The sequence below is a fragment of the Triticum aestivum genome, chromosome 6B (assembly GCF_018294505.1).
Source record: "Triticum aestivum cultivar Chinese Spring chromosome 6B, IWGSC CS RefSeq v2.1, whole genome shotgun sequence".
Taxonomy (NCBI): domain Eukaryota; kingdom Viridiplantae; phylum Streptophyta; class Magnoliopsida; order Poales; family Poaceae; genus Triticum; species Triticum aestivum.
The window spans coordinates 222,834,665-222,859,498 of record NC_057810.1 but is presented as its reverse complement, the minus strand read 5'-3'; positions in this window follow the sequence as shown (position 1 = coordinate 222,859,498).

Below are 24,834 nucleotides of genomic sequence, written 5' to 3'. Positions count from 1 at the left end.
CTTCGTTATCCGCAAGATCCCATCTTGGAGCCTTCGTCGGCGCTCCGTCGGAGGGGGAATCGACCATGGAGGGCTTCTACATCAACACCATAGCCCCTCCGATGAGTTGTGAGTAGTTTACCACAGACCTTCGGGTCCATAGTTATTAGCTAGATGGCTTCTTCTCTCTTTTTTGGATCTCAATACAATGTTCTCCCCCTCTCTTGTGGAGATCTATTTGATGTAAACTCTTTTTGCGGTGTGTTTGTCGAGATTCGATGAATAGTGGGTTTATGATCAAGTTTATCTATGAGAAATATTTGAGTCTTCTCTGAATTCTTTTATGTATGATTGAGTTATCTTTGCAAGTCTCTTCGAATTATCTGTTTGGTTTGGCCTACTAGATTGATCTTTCTTGCCATGGGAGAAGTGCTTAGCTTTGGGTTCAATCTTGCGGTGTCCTTTCCCAGTGACAGCAGGGGCAGCAAGGCACGTATTGTATTGTTGCCATCGAGGATAAAAAGATGGGGTTTATATCATATTGCTTGAGTTTATCCCTCTACATCATGTCATCTTGCTTAATGCGTTACTCTGTTCTTTATGAACTTAATACTCTAGATGCAGGCAGGAGTCGGTCGATGTGTGGAGTAATAGTAATAGATTCAGGCAGGAGTTGGTCTACTTGTTACGGACGTGATGCCTATATACATGATCATGCCTAGATAATCTCATAATTATTCGCTTTTCTATCAATTGCTTGACAGTAATTTGTTCACCCACCGTAATACTTATGCTATCTTGAGAGAAGCCTCTAGTGAAACCTATGGCCCCCGGGTCTATCTTTTATCATATAAGCTTTCAATCTACTTTTACTTGCATCTTTACTTTTTTGCATCTATATTATAAAATACCAAAAATATATTTATCTTATCATACTATCTCTATCGGATCTCACTTTCGCAAGTGGCCGTGAAGGGATTGACAACCCCTTTATTGCGTTGGTTGCGAGTTCTTTGTTTGTTTGTGTAGGTGCGTGGGACTTTTGAGGATCCTCCTACTAGATTGATACCTTGGTTCTCAAAAACTGAGGGAAATACTTACGCTACTCTGCTGCATCACCCTTTCGTCTTCAAGGAAAACCAACGCAAGCTCAAGACATAGCAAGAAGGATTTCTGGCGCCGTTGCCGGGGAGGTCTTCGCTGAAGTCAAGACATACCGAGTACCCATCACAAACTCATCTCCCTCGCATTTACATTTTTTGCCATTTTCCTCTCGTTTTCCTCTCCCCCACTTCACTCTTGTCGTTTTATTTGCCCTCTCTTTCCCAATCTTCTCCTCTCTATTTTGCTTGCCTTTTTGTTTGCTCGTTTGGTTGGAATACATGCTTATTTATTGCTAAATAGAACCTAAGATCTATGGATCCTCATCCGCTTGCTAATATTTTTAAGAGATCCAATTATGATGAACCAATTGCTAGTGAGTTTTGTGCACTAGATCATCTTTATAAAGCTTTGCTTGAAATTTGTGAATCTGGAAATTATGATGAAGAAATTTATGAAGAGATTCACAATAACTCTTTGAATAAAAAGCATGATTGCAATGATTTTACTATAAATTCTCTTGATGTCAATCGTGCTAATAATATGCAAAACCCTAAGCTTGGGGATGCTAGTTTTGCTATGCCTATTAGTTGTTGCAATGATCATGATTGGGGTGATTCTTATTATCTTGAAAATTTATTTAACCCCCATGATGAATATGAGATTGATAATAGTGTTTGCAACATTATTAAAAGTGGGCTTGGAGAGGTCATGACTTTAGTTAATGTTAATCCCACTATTTTGGAAGAGTGTCAACTTTGCATGCATGTGGATCATGTTGAAAATGTTTTATGTGATAGCTATTTTGTTGAGTTTTCTTATGATCCTACATGTAATTATTATGAGAGGGGAAAATATGGTTGTAGAAATTTTCCTGTTACTAAATTACCTCTATTCATGTTGAGATTGCTATCATCTCTTTGTTCTTCCTTGCATATGCTAGTTTTTGCTTGCCTTGATAATTTGTTTGATTAAAAGATGCCTATGCATAGGAAGTATGTTAGACTTAAGTGTGTTTGTCACATGTTTTATGATGCTCTCTTTGTGCTTCAATACTTGTCTTTCATGTGAGCATCATTGAAATCTCAATGCCTAGCTAAAAAGGCTTTAAAGAAAAGCGCTTGTTGGGAGACAACCCAATATTTTTACTTGCTATTATTTAATAAATTTTGCATATGCCTTCTGTTTAGATGTGTTTTTATCTTTTAATTAGTGTTTGTGCCAAGTAGAACCTATAGGATAACCTATGATGATAGTTAATTTGATTCTGCTGAAAAACAGAAACTTTGCATGCACGAAATTAGTTTTGTTAAATCACAGAAACGTGATTTTGCGTTGATTCTTTTTGCTGCTAATCAACAGATAAAGTTTCCAGGACTTCCTATTTTGGTAGGAGTTTTAGAGTTCCAGAAGTTTACGTTAGTTACAGATTGCTACAGACTGTTCTGTTTTTGACAGATTCTGTTTTTCATGTGTTGTTTGCTTATTTTGATGCATCTATGGCTAGTAAAATAGTTTAAAAACCATAGAGAAGTTGGAATACATTAGGTTTAACACCGAAATAAATAAATAATGAGTTCATTACAGTACCTTATGTGGTGGTTTTGTTTTCTTTCACTAACGGAGCTTATAAGTTTCCTGTTGAGTTTTGTGTTGTGAAGTTTTCAAGTTTTGGGTAAAGCTTTGACGGACTATGGAATAAGGAGTGGCAAGAGCCTAAGCTTGGGGATGCCCATGGAACCCCAAGATATTCAAGGATAGCCAAAAGCCTAAGCTTGGGGATGCCCCGGGAAGGCATCCCCTCTTTCGTCTTCGTTCATTGGTAACTTTACTTGGAGCTATATTTTTATTCGCCACATGATATGTGTTTTCCTTGGAGCATCGTGTATTATATTAGTCTTTGCTTTTTAGTTTACCACAATCATCCTTGCTGTACACACCATTTCGGAGAAGCCCACTTGATTAGAATTTGCTAGAATACTCTATGTGCTTCACTTATATATTTTTGAGCTTGATAGTTTTTGCTCTAGTGCTTCACTTATATCTTTTAGAGCACGGCGGTGGCTTAATTTTGAAGAAATTACTAGTCTCTCATGCTTCACTTATATTATTTTGAGAGTCTTTTAGAACAGAATGGTATTTGCTATGGTTACAAATTTGGTCCTAGAATGATGAGCATCCAAGTTGGGTATAATAAAAACAATCATAGGAAGTGAATTGGATGCTATGATCAATTTGATGCTTGATAATTGTTTTGAGATATAAAGGTAGTAATGTTTGAGTCATGCTAGTGGATAATTATGAAATTGAGAAATACTTGTGTTGAAGTTGGCAAGTCCCGTAGCATGCACGTATGGTAAAAGTTGTGTGACAAATTTGTTGCATGAGGTGCTCTTTTAATTGCCTTCCTTATGAGTGGAGGTCGGGATCTCGCGATGGTTAACTCCTACCAACCGTTCCCCTAGGAGCATGCGTAGTAGTACTTTGCTTCGAGGGCAAGTAGACTTTTGCAATAAGTATATGAGTTCTTTATGACTAATGTGAGTCCATGGATATACGCACACTCATCCTTCCACTTTGCTAGCCTCTATTATACCATGCAACTTTCACCGGTATTGCACCCATTATTTACCTTCCTCAAATTAGCCACCATACCTACCTATTATGGCATTTCCATAGCCATTCTGAGATATATTGCCATGCAACTTTCCACCGTTCCGTTTATTATGACACGTTCCATCATTGTCATATTGCTCTTTGCATGATCATGTAGTTGACATCGTATTTGTGGCAAGGACACTTTCATAATTTTCATACATTTCGCTCTTGATTCATTGCATATCCCGGTACACCGCCGAAGGCATTCATATAGAGTCATATCTTGTTCTAGCTTTGAGTTGTAATTTTTGAGTTGTAAATCAATAAAAGTGTGATGATCTTCATTATTAGAGCATTGTCTCCGTGAGGAAAGGATGATGAAGACTATGATTCCCCCACAAGTCGGGATGAGACTTCGGACTTTAAAAAAGAAAAAAAGGAAGAAAAAAGAAAAATGCCAAAAATAAAAAAAAAGAGGCCAAAGAAAAAAAAGAATAAAAAGATTAAAAAAAGAAAATAAAATGAGAGAAAAAGAGAGAAGGGACAATGCTACTATCTCTTTTTACACACTTGTGCTTCAAAGTAGCACCATGATCTTCATGATAGAGAGTCTCCTATGTTGTCACTTTCATATACTAGTGGGAATTTTTCGTTATAGAACTTGGCTTGTATATTCCAATGATGGGCTTCCTCAAAATGCCCTAGGTCTTCTTGAGCAAGCAAGTTGGATGCACACCCACTTAGTTTCTTTTGTTGAGCTTTCATATATTTATAGCTCTAGTGCATCCATTGCATGGCAATCCCTACTCACTCACATTGATATCTATTGATGGGCATCTCCATACCCCGTTGATACGCCTAGTTGATGTGAGACTATCTTCTCCCTCTTCTTGTCCTCACAACCACCACCTTATACCACCATAGTGCTATGTCCATGGCTTGCGCTCATGTATTGCGTAAGAGTTGAAAAAGTTGAAGCGCGTTAAAAAGTATGAACCAATTGCTTGGCTGAAACCGGGGTTGTGCATGATGGGAGTATTTTGTGTAATGAAAACGAAGCATGGCCTAACTATATGATTTTGTAGGGATAAGCTTTCTTTGGCTATGCTGTTTTGATAGGGCATGATTATTTGTTAGTATGCTTCGAAGTATAATTATTTTTATGTTTTATAAGATTTTATCTTAAATCATTTGGATCTGAACATTCATGCCACAATAAAGAAAATTACATTGAGAATTATGCTAGGTAGCATTCCACATCAAAAATTCTGTTTTTATCATTTACCTACTCGAGGACGAGCAGGAATTAAGCTTGGGGATGCTTGATACGTCTCCAACGTATTTATAATTTTTGATTGTTCCATGCTATTATATTACCCCTTTTGGATGTTTATGGGCTTTATTTTACACATTTATAATATTTTTGGGACTAACCTAGTCACTGGAGGCCCAGCCCGTATTGCTGTTTTTATGCCTATTACAGTATTTCGAAGAAAAGGAATATCAAATGGAGTCCAAACGGAATGAAACCTTTGGGAGCGTGATTTTTCGAACGAACGTGATCCGGAGAACTTGGAGTGCAAGTCAAGAAGCAGAGGAAGCCTCCAAGAGATAGGAGGGCACGCCCACCCCTCCCGGGTGCGCCCCCTGTCTCCTGGGCCCCTCGGGCGGCCACCGACGTACTCCTTCCTCCTATATATACCTACGTACCCCGAAAACATCCAGGGAGCCAACAAAACACAATTTCCACCACTGTAACCTTCTGTATCCGCGAGATCCCATCTTGGAGCCTTCACCGGCGCTCCGCCGGAGGGGGAATCGACCATGGAGGGCTTCTACATCAACACCATAGCCCCTCCGATGAGTTGTGAGTAGTTTCCCACAGACCTTCGGGTCCATAGTTATTAGCTAAATGGCTTCTTCTCTCTTTTTTGGATCTCAATACAATGTTCTCCCCCTCTCTTGTGGAGATCTATTCGATGTAAACTCTTTTTGCGGTGTGTTTGTCGAGATCCGATGAATAGTGGGTTTATGATCAAGTTTATCTATGAGAAATATTTGAATCTTCTCTGAATTCTTTTATGTATGATTGAGTTATCTTTGCAAGTCTCTTTGAATTATCAGTTTGGTTTGGCCTACTAGATTGATCTTTCTTGCCATGGGAGAAGTGCTTAGCTTTGGGTTCAATCTTGCGGTGTCCTTTCCTAGTCACAGCAGGGGCAGCAAGGCACGTATTGTGTTGTTGCCATCGAGGATAAAAAGATGGGGTTTATATCATATATCTTGAGTTTATCCCTCTACATCATGTCATCTTGCTTAATGCGTTACTCTGTTCTTTATGAACTTAATACTCTAGATGCAGGCAGGAGTCGATCGATGTGTGGAGTAATAGTAGTAGATGCAGGCAGGAGTCGGTCTACTTGTTACGGACCTGATGCCTATATACATGATCATGCCTAGATAATCTCATAATTATTCGCTTTTCTATCAATTGCTCGACAGTAATTTGTTCACCCACCGTAATACATATGCTATCTTGAGAGAAGCCTCTAGTGAAACCTATGGCCCCCGGGTCTATCTTTTATCATATAAGCTTTCAATCTACTTTTACTTGCATCTTTACTTTTTGCATCTATATTATAAAATGCCAAAAATATATTTATCTTATCATACTATCTCTATCGGATCTCACTTTCGCAAGTGGCTGTGAAGGGATTGACAACCCCTTTATTGCATTGGTTGCGAGTTCTTTGTTTGTTTGTGTAGGTGCGTGGGACTTTTGAGGAGCCTCCTACTGGATTGATACCTTGGCTCTCAAAAACTGAGGGAAATACTTATGCTACTCTGCTGCATAACCCTTTCCTCTTCAGGGAAAACCAACGCAAGCTCAGACGTAGCACCCACCCACTTGATCCTCTCTTTGACTCTATCGATATCTATGACCCCTCCCTCTCTTCTCGTGGATCGCCCCCTCTATATATGATATAGATAGGCCTCTATTTCACACACATTGCATGTGTCAAATTTTTGTTTGAGATATCGTCGACACATATTCCCACAATTACATTCACGAAATCACACCCCCAACAAAAAACACTCACGAACGCACACACCATCTGTCTAGGTTTGTATCTCTCTCTCTCACACCAACGTAGGTGGGGGACGTGCATGAAGAGAAGAGGTGCACGCATGGCACACATACTCCTGTCTCATTTCTGTACAAAAAGGCAACCCACATGGTAATTTGACACGTGTACTGGTTGTCCACTTGATGGAGGATTGTGTACCATGGGTGAACAAACAAATTGCGACTTGAGGCGTTATGTTAAAAAAGAGGCAAACCATGTGGAGCCTACCTTAGAGGCAAGGCTCTATACACTGTAGATGCTATGTATGTATTACTTTTGATTTTTCCCGTCAACTCACAGAATGAGGAGAAGCTTGCTTAGTACGCCGTCTCCCCCGCCCACGGGCGCGCTGGCTCGCAGGGCGAGGTGAAGCTTGCTTACTACGCCTTTCACCCGCTCCCCCGCCCACGCACGCGGTTGCTCGCAGGACGAGTAGAAAATTTTACTACTCCCTCCATTTACTCCTCCTCCCTACCTTGGTTAGAGAGATTATCATATTGTTTGAAATATATGTCTTTTAGTAGATTTCAATATGAACTACTAGTACATACTCCAAACACTGATGTATGTAAACGTATTTTAGAGTGTAGATTCACTCATTTTGCTTCGTATGTAGTCCATATTGAAAAAGACGTAATAGTACACACTCTCCCTCGCCCCTCGCCCCTCACCCCTCGACCCTCGCTCGACCCTCGCTCGACCCTCACCCACATGGTAGACGTGCATCAATTCATTCGGTCTCAGATAGCCAGAACGATATATACTACAGTACCATTATTGCTTGACTTCCCGAAGAGGTGAAGAGCCAAGCGCAAGGTTAATAATTTGGAGATGCCAAGCGCAAGGTTTATAGGAACGAGTAGTAGTAGTACTAGTAGTATGTACCAGTGGTACGTAGTGTATGAGGAAGAAGGCAACAAGATGTATGTTTTGCATGACAGTCTCTTCTTACAGGACGTGCTAGACCTAGTGGACCTCATTGTTGCAATGGGAGTACTCCCTATCATAGATGGAACAATTCAGAGTGGTGGGCAGCAGGCATAATTCGGATTTGCTTAGTCTTAAACCCCATGAAGAAGTCACATCGAAAGGAATAGCCACCCTCTACACATGCTCCTATGTAAAATGATTAAATGAGACAAAAGAGAAAGAGACAAAGTAAAAAAAATCACCAGCCTTAGATCCAGCCCTATTGTATCAGTGAATGATATTTCTGTGTCGTGATTGACATGGATAATATTATTAACCATGCTATGGAGGTAGAAGCGGATTTTTATTTATTTGCGGAGGTAGCAGCGGATGGATATTAAACGAGGAGTGAAAGGATGGTTGCTTCCTCGGTTAAACATAGAGAAAGGTGGGCCTCGTGATTTGACAGCTTATTAGTCATTATTACTGCCTATACTCTTTGCCCATATATAATAACCGCCTGGTACAGTGGTGGGCTATACTTTTAATAACCATGCTCTAAGAGAAGAGGTGCACACACCCATGGTTGCATTCTTGTCCTAGCATAGTTGTTCCCTCTTCATGCATGCTCATCTCACCACCCCTCTTCATGCATGCTCTCCTCATGCATGCTCCTAGTGTATTTGTTTTGAGCTAGTGTGGACTCATGCACCCTTCATACACTCTACCAAACACCCAAAAGTGGGTCGAGAAGGGAACTTTTGCTCTCATGAACCCTTCATACACCCTACCAAGCACACCCGTAGTACTAGTAGCACTCTTTGTGTCTTTTACGTCTTCCCCAACCACACACGTGACACGGTGGAGCTCATTTATGTAAGATGATGTAGCCCATGTGATAGTTTGACGCGTCTAGTAGTAGTTACTCACTTATAAATAATGGAGGGTTGGGAACCACGCATGAACGGTGCCGCATAATTTATAAATAAAGTTTTTTTTCTTCAGTGGCACATACGCAATATAAATAGGTTCATATGGAGAGAAAAGGAAACCGCTCCACTATATACATAGCTAGGACGAGCCTACATGGTTGCTTGCTGGGGTTGCTCTCTTCACACTCTCTCACACAAAATGACTGTGGCCACATCTCTAACATCCGGGTAGATCACGTCCGCCGGGGGAAGGGGTGGATGCTTTGTGTGGATGCGGTTGTCGTTGCCTACAGTGAAAACCCACTGTCCGCATGTCCCGATCAGGGATCCCCGCCGTTGTCTCTCACAAAGCCGATGAGGTTGCCTTTGTCCCTTGCTCACTGCCGTGATGTGGGCAGTTGCCGCCTGCCGCCCTCCTCTAGGTTGAGCTACGTCCCGACATCCCTCAGGTACAACTTCCTTACAGCCAGCTTGCACCACTGCCCCAGCTGCCAGATACGTCTCCAACGTATCTATAATTTTTTATTGTTCCATGCTATTATATTATCCATCTATGATGTTTTATATGCATTTATATGTTATTTTATATGATTTTTGGGACTAACATATTAACCTAGAGCCCAGTGCCAGTTTCCGTTTTCTCCTTGTTTTTGAGTTTTATAGAAAAGTAATACCAAACGGAGTCCAATTGGCGTGCCAATTTTCGATGATTTTTTATGGACCAAAAAAGCCCCTGGAGTGAAAGAGTTGGTCCAGAAGAGTCCCGGGCTGCCCACGAGGGTGGGGGGCGCGCCCACCCCCCTGGCGCGCCCCCTGCCTCGTGGACAGCCTGGAGACCTCCCTGACTTGTTCCCGACGCTAAAAAATTCCTATAAATACTGAAACCTCTAGAAAATAACATAGATCGGGAGTTCCGCCGACGCAAGCCTCTGTAGCCACCAAAAACCAATCGAGGCCCTGTTCCGGCACCCTGCCGGAGTGGGGATCCCTCACCGGTGGCCATCTTCATCATCCCGACGCTCTCCACAACGAGGAGGGAGTAGTTCACCCTCGGGGCTAAGGGTATGTACCAGTAGCTATGTGTTTGATCTCTCTCTCTCTCTCTCTCTCTCTCTCTCTCTCTCTCTCTCTTTCTCTTTCTCTCGTGTTCTTGATTTGGCACAATCTTGATGTATCGCGAGCTTTGCTATTATAGTTGGATCATATGATGTTTCTCCCCCTCTACTCTCTTGTAATGGATTGAGTTTTCCCTTTGAAGTTATCTTATCAGATTGAGTCTTTAAGGATTTGAGAACACTTGATGTATGTCTTGCATGTGCTTACCTATGGTGACAATGGGATATTCACGTGATCTACTTGATGTATGTTTTGGTGATCAACTTGCGGGTTCAGTGACCTTGTGAACTTATGCATAGGGGTTGGAACACGTTTTCGTCTTGACTCTTCGGTAGAAACTTTGGGGCACTCTTTGAAGTACTTTGTGTTGGTTTGAATAGATTAATCTGAGATTGTGTGATGCATATCATATAATCATACCCACGGATACTTGAGGTGACATTGGAGTATCTAGGTGACATTAGGGTTTTGGTTGATTTGTATCTTAAGGTGTTATTCTAGTACGAACTCTAGGATAGATTGAACGGAAAGAATAGCTTCGTGCTATTTTACTACGGACTCTTGAATAGATCGATCAGAAAGGATAACTTTGAGGTGGTTTCATACCCTACAATAATCTATTCGTTTGTTCTCCGCTATTAGTTACTTTGGAGTGACTCTTTGTTGCATGTTGAGGGATTGTTATATGATCTAATTATGTTATTATTGTTGAGAGAACTTGCACTAGTGAAAGTATGAACCCTAGGCCTTGTTTCCTAGCATTGCAATACCATTCGTGCTCACTTTTATTATTAGTTACCTTGCTGTTTTTATAATTTCAGATTACAAAAACCTATATCTACCATCCATATTGCACTTTTATCACCATCTCTTCGCTGAACTAGTGCACCTTTACAATTTACCATTGTATTGGGTGTGTTGGGCACACAAGAGACTCTTTGTTATTTGGTTGCAGGGTTGTTTGAGAGAGACCATCTTCATCCTACACCTCCCACGGATTGATAAACCTTAGGTCATCCACTTGAGGGAAATTTGCTACTGTCCTACAAACCTCTGCACTTGGAGGCCCAGCAACGTCTACAAGGAGAAGGTTACGTAGTAGACATCAAGCTCTTTTCTGGCGCCGTTGCCGGGGAGGTGAGTGCTTGAAGGTATATCTTTAGATCTTGCAATCAAATATTTTAGCTTCTTGTTTTATCACTAGTTTAGTCTATAAAAGAAAACTACAAAAAATGGAATTAAGGGTGCCTCATATGCTTCATCTTTTTAATGTCTTTCATGAAAATGATGGGAAGGAAAATTGTGCTCAATTACTAGAAGAAGAATTACATAGAATGCTTGGCATAAAATAAGTGAATGATGAGCATGATTGAAATGTTGTTAGTATGAATTCTTTGAATACCAATAATGCTAATGATATGCAAAGCCACAAGCTTGGGGATGCTATGTTTGATGAAGATGATATGTTTTGTCCCCCAAGTTTTTATGAGCAAATTTATTATGATGATAGCATGCCTCCTATATATGATGATTATTGTGATGACACGTATGCTATAAAGAATAAAGATAACGATGAAACTTGTCATCAAGATTTTAATTTTCAATTGGATTATGCTTCACATGACAGTTATTTTGTTGAGTTCGCTCCCACTATTCTGAATGAGAAGAATTTTGCTTATGTGGAGAGTAATAAAATTTTATGCTTGTAGATCATGAAAAGAATGCTTTATGTGATGGTTACATTTTGAATTCATTCATGATGCTACTGAAAATTATTATGAGGGAGGAACACATGCTTGTAGGAATTGCAATAATATCAAGTTTCCTCTCTATGTGCTTAAAGTTTTGAAGTTATGCTTGTTTTGCCTTCCTATGTGAGTTGATTATTGTTCCCATAAGTTGTTTTCTCACAAAATCCCTATGCATAGGAAGTGGGTTAGGCTTAAATGTGCTAGTCATATTATTGATGATTCTCTCTTTAATTATGTTTCAATTCTTATCTTTTATGTGAGCATCATTGAAATCATCGTGCCTAGCTAGGGGCGTTAAACGATAGCGCTTGTTGCGAGGCAACCCAATTTTATTTTTGTCCTTTGCTTTTGCTCCTGTTTAGTAATAAATAATTCATCTAGACTCTGGTTAGATGTGTTTTTATGTTTTAATTAGTGTTTGTGCCAAGTAGAACCTTTGGGAATCTTGGGTGAAGTCTTTGCGATCTTGCTGTAAAAAACAGAAACTTTTGCACTTATGAGATTAGCTGCCATTTTTTATTGGAGAGTGCTTTTAGGTTGATTCTTTTTGCAGATGATTAATAGACAAATTCCTCACGTCCATCGATTTGTTTCAGAATTGTTGGAGTTACCGAATTATTCAGATGATACATATTACTACAGACTGTTCTGTTTTTTTTTGACAGATTCTGTTTTCATTGTGTTGTTTGCTTATTTTGATGAATCTATGAGTAGTATCGGAGGGTATAAACCACAGAGAAGTTGGAATACAGTAGATATTAAACAAATATGAATTTAGAATGAGTTCACAACAGTACCTAAGTGGTGGTTTATTTTCTTATACTAACGGAGCTTACGAGTTTTCTGTTGAGTTTTGTGTTGTGAAGTTTTCAAGTTTTGGGTAAAGATTCGATGGACTATGGAATAAGGAGTGGCAAGAGACTAATCTTGGGGATGCCCAAGGCACCCCAAGATAATATTTCAAGAAGTCTCAAGCATCGAAGCTTGGGGATGCCCCGGTAGGCATCCCACCTTTCTTCTTCAACAATTATCGGTTAGTATCGGTTGAACCTAAGTTTTTGCTTCTTCACATGATGTGTGCTATCCTTGAAATGTCATTTTGTTTTGTTTTGCTTGATTTTTGAATAAAATACCAAGATATGAAATTCTTAAATGTTAGAGAGTCTTCACATAGTTGCACAATTATTTGACTACTCATTGATCTTCACTTATATCTTTTGGAGTAGTTTGTCATTTGCTCTAGTGCTTCACTTATATCTTTTTAGAGCATGGTGGTGGTTATATTTTATAGAAATTGTTGATCTCTCATGCTTCACTTATATTATTTTGAGAATCTTTTAGAACAACATGGTAATTTGCTTTGGTTATGAATTTAGTCCTAATATGATAGGCATCCAAGGGGGATATAATAAAAACTTTCATATAAAGTGCATTGAATACTAAGAGAAGTTTAATTCCTTATGATTGTTTTGAGATATGAGGATAGTGTCGGCATTCTGGGAACGGGGGTCCCCAGACTTGCCTGCCTGTGGCCTGCGGCGTGGCTCAAGCGAAGGCCCAGTGCAGCCTAGTTTCATCAGCTCAAGCTCAAGACCCTCGCGAGGGGCCAAGCCTCGCGGACGGATGACAGGAAGCTTCCTCATGAGCAGCCTCATCAGGCGGACTCGCGAGGAGGCGGAGAGATCAAGGCAGGGTACCTCTCAAGGTGCCCATGACGCAAGCCATGACGATCGAGACCAGGCGGGCGCCAGGCGAGCGCCGACCTGCGCAATGTCCTTGTTTCCCCTTCGGTGCAAAGGGGGCAAGGACAAGCCAAGGCATCAGGCAAAGGTTACCGTTTCGGTGCAACGAGACCAAGACCAGCGGAGCGGCAGGATGGAGGTCACCGTGGAGCCCAGGACGGCGTCACCGTCAGAGTCTTTAGCAGTCGAAGACCAACTTTGGTCAGGATAAGTGTACTAGATGTTCCCCTTCAAAATGGCCTATTGTTGGCGCCCTTCCCTCTCATTATTTGGGAAGAGGCCCAGGGCCTCTATAAATAGAGCTAGCCACCACAGAGTAGGGGGATCCAGATTTTGGGTAGACTAGAGAGAGGCGACTGAACTCACCCAAGCAGTTCATCGCACCAGCTCAAGAACACCCCTCGCGAGGCTATTCTCCCTTTGTACTGTTCCTCATCAGCCCCTGAGGCAATCCACCACACCACACACTAGAGTAGGGTATTACACCACAATGGTGGCCTGAACCAGTATAAAACTCGTGTCTCCTATGTGTTCAACGTTCTAGCTTAGATTCCTTGCGAGGCTTCGAGACGTGAGTTGGTAGGAGAGAGATCTTCGCGCGCACCCCAGAGTTCGAACCTCAAGGGTCTGCTGGAAGCCGAAATCCGACATTTGGCGCGCCAGGTAGGGGTGCGCTAGAATCGTGTCTTCCGCCGTCCCGTGTTTCATCGTTCGTCGCGCCCATGTCTGACGTTCGCCGAGCCCGCGCCAAACGCCGGGCTGCTCTCGCGGCCCATGTCGCCCAGACGGCCCCTATCGGCGGGCCTCCCTGTCGTTCCCCATCGCCTGCCACCCACTCCGCCACCGGCCCGGCGAGGAACGAGCAGCAGGCGTCGTCGCTGCATTCCTCGGTGCGGCGAGAAGGCCGCACCGCCACCCCGTCGCTGACTCCAGCGGGATCGTCGTCGCACGCTCGTCGCGCTCCTATGGACGCGCACGCCGCACACGTGAGCTCCTGCACTACCGCCCCGTCGACGACCTCTACGAGGAGTGGCTCGCCCGCATCACCGAGCTCGTCAGCACCGCGGGGGGATCCCCTGTGTCGTCCCTCTCGCTGCATCGCCCTCCACCCTGCGCGGGCAACGCACCTCTGGAGGCACCTCCGCCGCCTCCTCCTCAAGAAGGCGCCCTGGCCCCAAGGCGCGCGGCCCCTGGACGAGACCCACCATGTCCAGTGCCCGCGTAGCAAGAAAAGAGCTGCCAAGAGGTCCCTCGCCCACAAGAAGGTGCTCGCGCGCTCCCAGCGCCAGCACGCCATGATCGTGCTCCTGCTCCAGCATGCCAAGACCCCGCGCCGTTGCTGGCGGTGGCGCGCGGAGACCTCCAAGATTAATCCCTTCGTCTAAAGGCCCCCTGCAGCCACTACAAGCTGCCGCGCCTTCACCACCGAGCTGCGCAGCGTGGCCTGGCCGGGCAAGTTCAAGCCGGATCTGCCTCCTCGCTACGACGATACTGCCGACCCCGTGGAGTTCCTCCAGCTCTACGAGCTGGGCATCGAGGCGGCCAACAGAGACGAGAAGGTCATGGCGATCTGGTTTCCCATGGCGCTTAAGGATGGAGCCCGCACCTGGCTCCTAAACCTGCCTCCCAGCACGATCTCCTCCTAGGACGAGACACGCACTCGCTTCATCGCCAACTTCCAGGGCATCAAGCAACAGCCAGGAGAGACCCTGCAAAAGTACATCCAGCGCTTCAACAACGCTCGCCTCAAGATCCCCAGGGTGACTGAGGAGGCCATCATCTCAGCCTTCTCCGATGGCGTCCGCGACGTAGAGATGAAGGAGGAACTGGCGATCCATGAAGACTTGTGCACATCTCTGGAGATGTTCAACCTGGCAACCAAGTGCGCCAGGGATGAGGAAGGGCGCCTCTCCCTTCTCGAGCTTCCAGCTGCTGATCCGAAAGAGAAGAAGGCCAAGGCCAAGGACGTGAAGCGCAAAGGAGCGGTTGTGATCGCAGCGGAGCTAGACACAAAGCGAGGAAAAGATCAGTCGAAATCATTCAAGGGCAGCCGATACTGCGTGTACCATGACCTTCACACCCACAACACCAACGAATGCCAAGAGCTCAGGGCTGTGTGAGATGGACGTATCGGCCGACTCCCAGAGCGCAACGATCGGGGCTATGGCTGAGGAGGAAGAGGTGGAGGACGATGGGAAGACCGTGGCCCTCGCCAAGGGTGGCGTGACCGACCTCGCAAGGACCGCTGGCAGGACCAGCCTCGCGAGGGAGGTTGGAGGGATCAGCCTCGTGAGGATCGCCCGCAAGGCAACGCAGGCCTCCCTCTTCTGCCACCACCACCAAGGAGGAATGAAGACTAGCATCAGGACGAGGGGGCTGGGGGCTTCCAGGAGCCGCGCGCAATCGCTTGCATCCTGGGCGGAGCTCAAGCCCCAGCCTCTCAGTGCGTCTTCAAGCAGTTTGCTCGCGAGGTTAATGCTGTCCTCCCCAAGCTTGAGGCCACACGCCCTCTTAGGTGGTCCACATGTGCCATCACGTTCAGCTCTGCGGATCAGCTCAAGTGCGCAGCAACAGCTGGGGTCCTCCTAATGCTCTATTCCCCAGTCATCAGCAATGTGCAGGTCACCAGGACCCTTATCAATGGCGGAGCAGGACTCAACGTCCTGTCCATCGAGACGTTCAACAATCTCCAAGTGCCATACAATCAGCTTCAGCCGACCAAGCCTTTCTCAGGAGTCACTGATGGTTCCACTGTTCCGATAGGGCAGGTTTGCCTTCCTGTCACCTTTGGGCAGCACAACAACTACCGTACAAAGCTCATTGACTTCGACGTGGCCTACATTCGCCTGCCGTACAATGCCATCCTCGGGTACCCAGCTCTGGCCAAGTTCATGGCAGTGACTCACCATGGCTACAACATCCTCAAGATGTCAGGAAGTGGTGGGGTCATCACGGTCCCCTGTGAAGAGAAGGATGCGGTGTGCTCCCTCGAGCGCGCTTTCCAGGCCGCGTCGATCAAAGACCCGGACATCAAGAGTGGAAACCTCCCAGGAGCAGCCCCCAAGAAGAAGAAGACATCACCTGGTTCAAGGCCTCAGGAGGCAGGCACCTCCAGAGGCATTGCATCAAGATCCGCGCCCATTCAAGGGGCGCCACCCTCTGTCGCATAGGAAGGCGCGCCCGGCGCCCTCCTCGGGCAAGGCTCGAGGGCTCTCTCCTAGAGGGCCGCCGACTTTGCCAAGGTCACGAGGGAGGCGCTCGGGCACCACTTGAAGGCATGCTTCAAAGCATGTTTCGCTCAGGAAGGTGTGAAGCAGGGAGGACTGAACCCTCAGGAGTTCATCACAAGGAACACTCAGGAGCTGCATGAGTCAAGAGTCACGCGCAGCAATCACCGCTTACCCACCATAGCCCCCATCCAGGCAAGGATGGTGGGCTGCGCGTCTGCATCGACGTGCTAGGGCTCAACCAAGCCACATCTCAGGAGCGCCTCTGGCCCTCGCGCGTGGGATGTTGCGAGGTTCCACCTCACAGCTAAGTTCGCATGCCTCTCGGCCGGCCGAACGCGGCCGCTGCTCATCAGCGCCTGCTGAGGAGCATACTGGAGGCTCAGGAGGCCAGGCATCGCGCGGTCCTGGCAGAGATGGAGATGGTGCTCGAGAATCCGCCTGTGCACCCGGAGCCTCCCGAGGCTCCTGGTCCCGAGGGCTCGTGAGGATCGGCTCCTTCACCCTGCATCGTCAGCTACTCCGACCCTCGCTCTGCAAAAGTATTAGGTGACTTCATTTTAGTTTTTGCTACAGTTGGGAGTGCCCGTGGGGCTGCATCATTCCCAGGTCGCGTGGGTCCGTCCCTGCGGCATGTATCCAATTTACTTATGTTCTTTGCTTACCTTGTTGGGGGCGCCCCTCGGGCTGCATCATCCCCAAGCCGCTCGGGCATGACCCAGTGGCGTTTGCTTTTTCGGCATCCATCTAAACGGATTTGCTCCTTCATAATTGGCCTGCTTGAGACAATCGCCTGCTCGATTGACACCTACCTTGGAGTCGCTCGCTCTGGCATGACGCTTGTGCATGGGTCCGTCCCTACAACGCTGACAAATCTAAGTGGCCGAGCTCTGGCTGCGGCGGCCCCACATAGCACCACCTCACCGGGCCCTCAGTGCCCCAATCACTCCCTCGGAGCAACCAATGGTTGGCTGGCAATCGTAACGGCAGACCCTGTTTTCCCTCGTGATTGGTATGCAGGACCTGCTTCAGGAGTAACATTGGGAGCGTCGCGAGCTTTCTCTCCCTCTCTCCCGCACGATCCTCTCTCGCGTTAAAAGGGGGGGCCTGAGCATCGCGACTCATGGGCTCTTACTGGCTCTCCAGCCCTCACCCCCTGACCTTGACCCACGACATCGCGACCTGTCATACCAGCGGCGGCTGAGCTCGCTCGGGGGCCGGGACCTGAGGACGTAGAGCATGAAGGAAAGTGCGGGGAAGAGGGAAGAAGCTCACGAGGACCTAACCCAGCAACACCCCAGCCGCCACCACGCAGGCCCGGCACCTCGCCGAAGAACTGCTCCAAACCTACGAGATAAGTCACACAAAAGCTAAATCGACTTAACGCTAAACCCTCGCCTACGACAGCTCTCTCACGGCAACGTTGCCTGCCTTTCTTGCCCAGCGGAGGCTGCCTGAGTGCTAAAGGGGACCTCCCGAGCATCGCGCCTCAGGGTCTCTTACTAGACCTTGGGCTGCTCACCTCCTGGCCTTGACCACGGCATCGCGACTTGGCATACCAGCGATGTTGAAGCCTGCCTGGGGACCGGGACCTGTCAGCTTATAGCACCAAGCCCTCGTGAGGAAAGAAAGGGGGAGCTGGGCCAGGGAAGAGCATGCCTCTCGCATCAATTCATGATAAGGATGTACAATTCACAAAAGACATGGCAGGCGCCTTACATACCCCCACGGGGGGTGACATTTTGATTCCTCATAGGGAACAAAAGATGCTAAGGAGCGATAACTATGCGCGCCTCCACAGGAGACGCCATCATCAACAGTGGGTCCTCAGGCGCCAGCGCCGACCCCATCCAGATCAGCAGCGCCGATGGCTTGATGAAGCCGCCCTGCTCTGGGCGCGACGCGAGCTCGGGGGCTCATAGCTGTCGTCACTTGTTTCCGGAGTCGTGTGAAGCTCGGCGGAGTCGCTGGACCCTCTGGTTCCTCCACTGCTACCTGAGGAGCTGCTAGGGAAGCGGTTGGCAGGCCCGGTCCTCGCCACTCTGATGCCCCGGCCGCCTTCCTTGGGGCAGCACTCCAGCCGACGTCCTTCCGCATCGAAGACCTTGAAGAACATCAAGGAGGCGCCATCGTATTCGAGATGAATTACGAGGGCACCCCCTGTCCGGCAGGCCCGGGCAATCTCGCCCCAGCCTCGGGTCATGAAGACCTTGCCCTGGGCGACAACCTCGACCTCCGCCTCGGTAGTTGGGGTGCTGCAGTCGACGTGCTGCAGCCAGAGCTCCCGAGGCCCCCTCAGCGGTATCTCAAAGGCGAAGGAGGGAGGAAGGCGGATCCAAGATCGAGGAGGCATGGCGGCATGAAGCACAAGCTCGTGAGAGGAGCCCTCGGCATGGACTCCAGGGGGGACGACGCGCACCGCCGTAACTCGCCGGCGTCGACAGCGGCACCGACGGTGGCGCTCGGCGCCTTCTTCTCCAGGGCCCTCGATCCGGGCGTACAAGGGCAACGGAAACCCCGGTGGTGGCCGCTCGTACCATGGCCTCAACGCCTCCTGCCGAGCACCCTCATCTCGGCGGCAGGGGACTGGCCTTTCTTCGGCGGAAGAGGGTTGGGACCCTCTCGGGGGGCCTTTCCCTTCTCTTCTGCAGAAAACTAGCGGATCGGCGCCATTCGCGTAAGGAGGAGCAAGGGGTAGGAAGAAGAAGAAAGGGAGTAGTAGGAAGGGATGGACAGCGGGGGCTCTCGCCCGTCCGTACTTATAGTCCGGAGGAGGCCAGCCGTCGACCACCATGATCTCAGGTAATCATGACCCACCTTTGCATGCAGGGACTTGTCAAGTCGTGCAGTTGCCAAGGCGTCGTGGGGAAGAGGAGACGCCCATGTCCAATCAATCGCCACGCGGCGCCCAAGGCCGCAGGCTATTGGGGCCCGCGGTGCTTCGCACTTGCCCCTTCGCTTCTCTGCTAAGCCAAGTCCGGGCGCGCCTTGGGCCCGGGGGCTACTGTCGGCGTTCTGAGAACGGGGGTCCCCAGACTTGCCTGCCTGCGGCCTGCGGCGTGGCTCAAGCGGAGGCCCAGTGCAGCCCAGCTTCATCAGCTCAAGCTCAAGACCCTCGCGAGGGGCCAAGCCTCGCGGGGTGGACGACAGGAAGCTTCCTGAGGAGCAGCCTCATCAGGCGGACTCACGAGGAGGCGGAGAGATCAAGGCAGGGTACCTCGCGAGGTGACCATGATGCAAGCCATGACGATCGAGACCAGGCGGGCGCTAGGCGGGCACCGGCCTGCGCAGTGTCCTTGTTTCCCCTTCGGTGCAAAGGGGGCAAGCACAGGCCAAGGCATCAGGCAAAGGTTACCGTTTCGGTGCAACGAGACCAAGACCAGCGGAGCGGCAGGATGGAGGTCACCGTGGAGCCCAGGACAGCGTCACCGTCAGAGTCTTTAGCAGTCGAAGATCAACTTTGGTCAGGATAAGTGTACTAGATGTTCCCCTTCAAAATGGCCAATTGTTGGCGCCCTTCCCGCTCATTATTTGGGAAGAGGCCCAAGGCCTCTATAAATAGAGCTAACCACCATAGAGTAGGGGGATCCAGATTTTGGGTAGAGTAGAGAGAGGAGACTGAACACACCCAAGCAGTTCATCGCACCAGCTCAAGAACACCCCTCGCGAGGCTGTTCTCCCTTTGTACTGTTCCTCATCAGCCCCTGAGGCAATCCACCACACCACACACTTGAGTAGGGTATTACACCATAATGGTGGCCTGAACCAATATAAACCTCGTGTCTCCTTTGTGTTCATCTTTCTAGCTTAGATTCCTTGTGAGGCTTCGAGACGTGAGTTGGTAGGAGAGAGATCTTTGCGCGCACCCCAGAGTTCGAACCTCAAGGGTCTGCCAGAACCCAAAATCCAATAGATGGTAATATTAGGGTCATGCTAGTTGAGTAGTTGTGAATTTGAGAGATACTTGTGTTAAAGGTTGTGATTCCCGTAGCATGCACGTATGGTGAACTGTTATGTGATGAAGTTGGAGCATGATTTATTTATTGATTTTCTTCCTTATGAGTGGAGGTCCGAATTGCACGATGGTTAACTCCTACCAACCCTTCCCCTAGGATCATGCGTGTAGTACTTTGTTTTGATGACTTGTAGATTTTTGCAATAAGTATGTCAGTTCTTTATGACTAATGTTGAGTCTATGGATTATACGCACTCTCACCCTTCCACCATTGCTACCCTCTCTTATGCCGCGCAACTCTCGCTGGTACCATACACCCACCATATACCTTCCTCAAAACAGCCACCATACCTACCTTATATGGCATTTCCATAGTCATTCCGAGATATATTGCCATGAAACTTTCCACCATTCCGTTTATTATGACACGCTCCATCATTGTCATATTGCCTTGCATGATCATGTAGTTGACATTATATTTGTGGAAAGGCCACCATTCATAATTTTTCATACATGTCACTCTTGATTCATTGCACATCCCGGTACACCGCCGGAGGCATTCATATAGAGTCATATTTTGTTCTAATTATCAATTTGTAATCCTTGAGTTGTAAGTAAATAAAAGTGTGATGATCTTCATTTTTAGGGCATTGTCCCAGTGAGGAAAGGATGATGGAGACTATGATTCCCCCACAAGTCGGGATGAGACTCCGGACGAAAAATAAAGAGAAAAGAAAAGAAAGAGGCCTTAAAAAAGTGAAAAGGCCCATATAAAAAAATAAAAAAAATTGAGAGAAAAAGAGAGAAGGGGCAATGCTACTATCCTTTTACCACACTTGTGCTTCAAAGTAGCACCATGATCTTCATGATAGAGAGTCTCCCATGTTGTCACCTTCATATGCTAGTGGGATTTTTTCATTATAGAACTTGGCTTGTATATTCCATTGATGGGCTTCCTCAAATTGCCCTAGGTCTTCGTGAGCAAGCAAGTTGGATGCACACCCACTTAGTTTCTTTTGATGAGCTTTCATACACTTATAGCTCTAGTGCATCCATTGCATGGCAATCCCTACACACTTACATTGATATCTATTAATGGGAATCTCCATAGCCCGTTGATATGCCTGGTTGATGTGAGAATATGTTCTCCTTTTTTGTCTTCTCCACAACCACCATCCTATTCCACCTATAGTGCTATGTCCATGGATCACGCTCATGTATTGCGTGAAGATTGGAAAACTTTGAGAATACTAAAGTATGAAACTATTGCTTGGCTAAAACCGGTGTTGTGCATGATTTAAATATATTGTGTGATGAAGATAGAGCATAGCCAGACTATATGATTTTGTCGAGATAGCTTTCTTTGGCCATGTTATTTTGAGAAGACATGATTGCTTTGTTAGTTTGCTTGAAGTATTATTGTTTTCATGTCAATGTTAAACTTTTGTTTTGAATCTTTCGGATCTAAACATTCATGCCACAATAAAGAAGATTACATTAATAAATACGTTAGGCAGCATTCCACATCAAAAATTCTATTTTTATCCTTTACTTACTCGAGGACGAGCAGGAATTAAGCTTGGGGATGCTTGATATGTCTCGAACGTATCTATAATTTTTGATTGTTCCATGATATTATATTATCCATCTAGGATGTTTTATATGCATTTATATGCTATTTTATATGATTTTTGGGACTAACCGATTAACCTAGAGCCCAGTGCCAGTTTCTACTTTCTCCTTGTTTTTGAGTTCTATAGAAAAGGAATACCAAACGGAGTCCAATTGACGTGCCACTTTTTGATGATTTTTTATGGACCAAAAGAAGCCCATGGAGTGAAAGAATTGGGCCACAAGAGTCCCGGGCTGCCCACGAGGGTGGGGGGCACGCCCATGCCCTGGCGCACCCCCTGCCTCGTGGACAGCCCGGAGACCTCCCTGACTTGCTCCCGGCGCTAAAAATTCCTATAAATACTGAAACCTCCAGAAAATAACATAGATCAGGAGTTCCGCCGCCGCAAGCCTCTATAGCCACCAAAAACCAATCGGGGCCCTATTCCGACACCCTGCCGGAGGAGGATCCCTCACTGGTGGCCATCTTTATCACCCCGACGCTCTCCTTGGTGAGGAGGGAGTAGTTCACCCTCGGGGCTGAGGGTATGTACCAGTAGCTATGTGTTTGATCTCTCTCTCTCATGTTCTTGATTTGGCATGATCTTGATGTATCGCGAGCCTTGCTATTATAGTTGGATCATATGATGTTTCTCCCCCTCTACTCTCTTGTAATGGATTGATGTTTCCTTTTGAAGTTATCTTATCGGATTGAGTCTTTAAGGATTTGAGAACACTTGATGTACATGTGCTTATCTGTGGTGACAATGGGATATTCACGTGATCTACTTGATGTATGTTTTGGTGATCAACTTGCAGGTTCAGTGACCTTGTGAAATTATGCATAGGGGTTGGAACACGTTTTTGTCTTGACTCTCCTGTAGAAACTTTGGGGCACTCTTTCAAGTACTTTTTGTTGGTTTGAATAGATGAATCTGAGATTGTGTGATGCATATCGTATAATCATACCAACAGATACTTGAGGTGATATTGGAGTATCTAGGTGACATTAGGGTTTTGGTTGATTTGTATCTTAAGGTGTTATTCTAGTACGAACTCTAGGATAGACTGAACAGAAAGAATAGCTTCGTGTTATTTTACTACAGACTCTTGAATAGATCGATCAGAAAGGATAACTTTGAGGTGGTTTCGTACCCTACAATAATCTCTTTGTTTGTTCTCCGCTATTAGCGACTTTGGAGTGACTCTTTGTTGCATGTTGAGGGATTGTTATATGATCTAATTATGTTATTATTATTGAGAGAACTTGCACTAGTGAAAGTATGAACCCTAGGCCTTGTTTCCTAGCATTGCAATACCGTTCGTGCTCACTTTTATTATTAGTTACCTTGCTGTTTTTATAATTTCATATTACAAAAACCTATATCTACCAAATATATTTCACTTGTATCACCATCTCTTTGCCGAACTAATGAACCTATACAAATTACCATTGTATTGGGTGTGTTGGGGACACAAGAGACTCTTTGTTATTTGGTTGCAGGGTTGTTTGAGAGAGACCATCTTCATCCTACACCTCCCACGGAATGATAAACCTTAGGTTATCCACTTGAGGGAAATTTGCTACTGTCCTACAAACCTCTGTACTTGGAGGCCCAACAACCTCTACAAGGAGAAGGTTACGTAGTAGACATCACTGTCCACATTGCTCCATGTGGATATTTCTCTACTTATTTACCCCGCACATACCTCTACTGGCTTCTATTGTATTTGTGATGAGTTTATGTCTCGTCAACTAGTCCTAGTAATCTTATTCTAATCATGCTTCTTCAATTTCTTTACCATAGGGATGCTCATCTCGATTTTAGTGGAACTGCACAAAATGATCCGATGGTCAAAGGGTTGCAAACTTCATTTCTTCGGAAGCTTCAGCGTTGCAAGCAAGTTAAAGCCTGGTTAGGGTTTAGGTTTCAAGGGCTAGGGACTGCATGGATCATTTTTCTCTTGAGTTGTCTCTGTTCCAAAATAAGTGTCAACTTTAGAAGTAGTACAACTTTGTAATAAAGTTTTCATAAAGTTGAGACACTTATTTTGCAATGAAGGGAGTACATATTGGCTATGATCTGTCAATCATTGAGATGCAATAGCATGCATGTTAGTCTCCTTTGTATTTGATGAAATGTTGGAATGGGGCAACCTTGGAAGCAAGATACATGAAACAGAAGCTGGAAGCTTCATAGCATTGTACAAATTTATCTCGCTGAGAAATTACAGTACGTACTACATACTATACTACTATGTAAAGAGTTAGGTGTCGCATGGTGTCCAGAAAATATGGAGATAGTGTGAGGTGGTCCATGTAATTAGTGAGCCTGCGTGTTTTCACTTCTTTCGTACTCCTCCGATGTAAGAATGGAGAAAATTGTAATCTAGTACCTCCTTTCACCGAGACATGGGACATCCAGCAGTCGTACCACCTCAGTAATAATGACCAATGAGCCGTCAAATCACATAGACCCAGCAGTAAGTTGGACGGACGAAGCAACCATCACTCTTGAATCCGCTTCTCCCTTCACCGCAAGCGCCAGTGAGAGGTCGCGTCTGCTCTACCCGGGCATGAATGTGGCATCGATTCTTTGGAGCGGCGCTGACCGTTTCGGGCAGGAAGCACGCGTGGGTGATGGAGGGGCTTTGGGTGGGCCAGGCTGGTCAGGAGCGGGCGTGGCAGCTGTCCCGATGGGACGCCCGGAAACGAGAGGATATACCGACTCTCGCGGCTAAATCGTACACTACACACCATCTCTCTGTAGGAGTAGGTCGATGT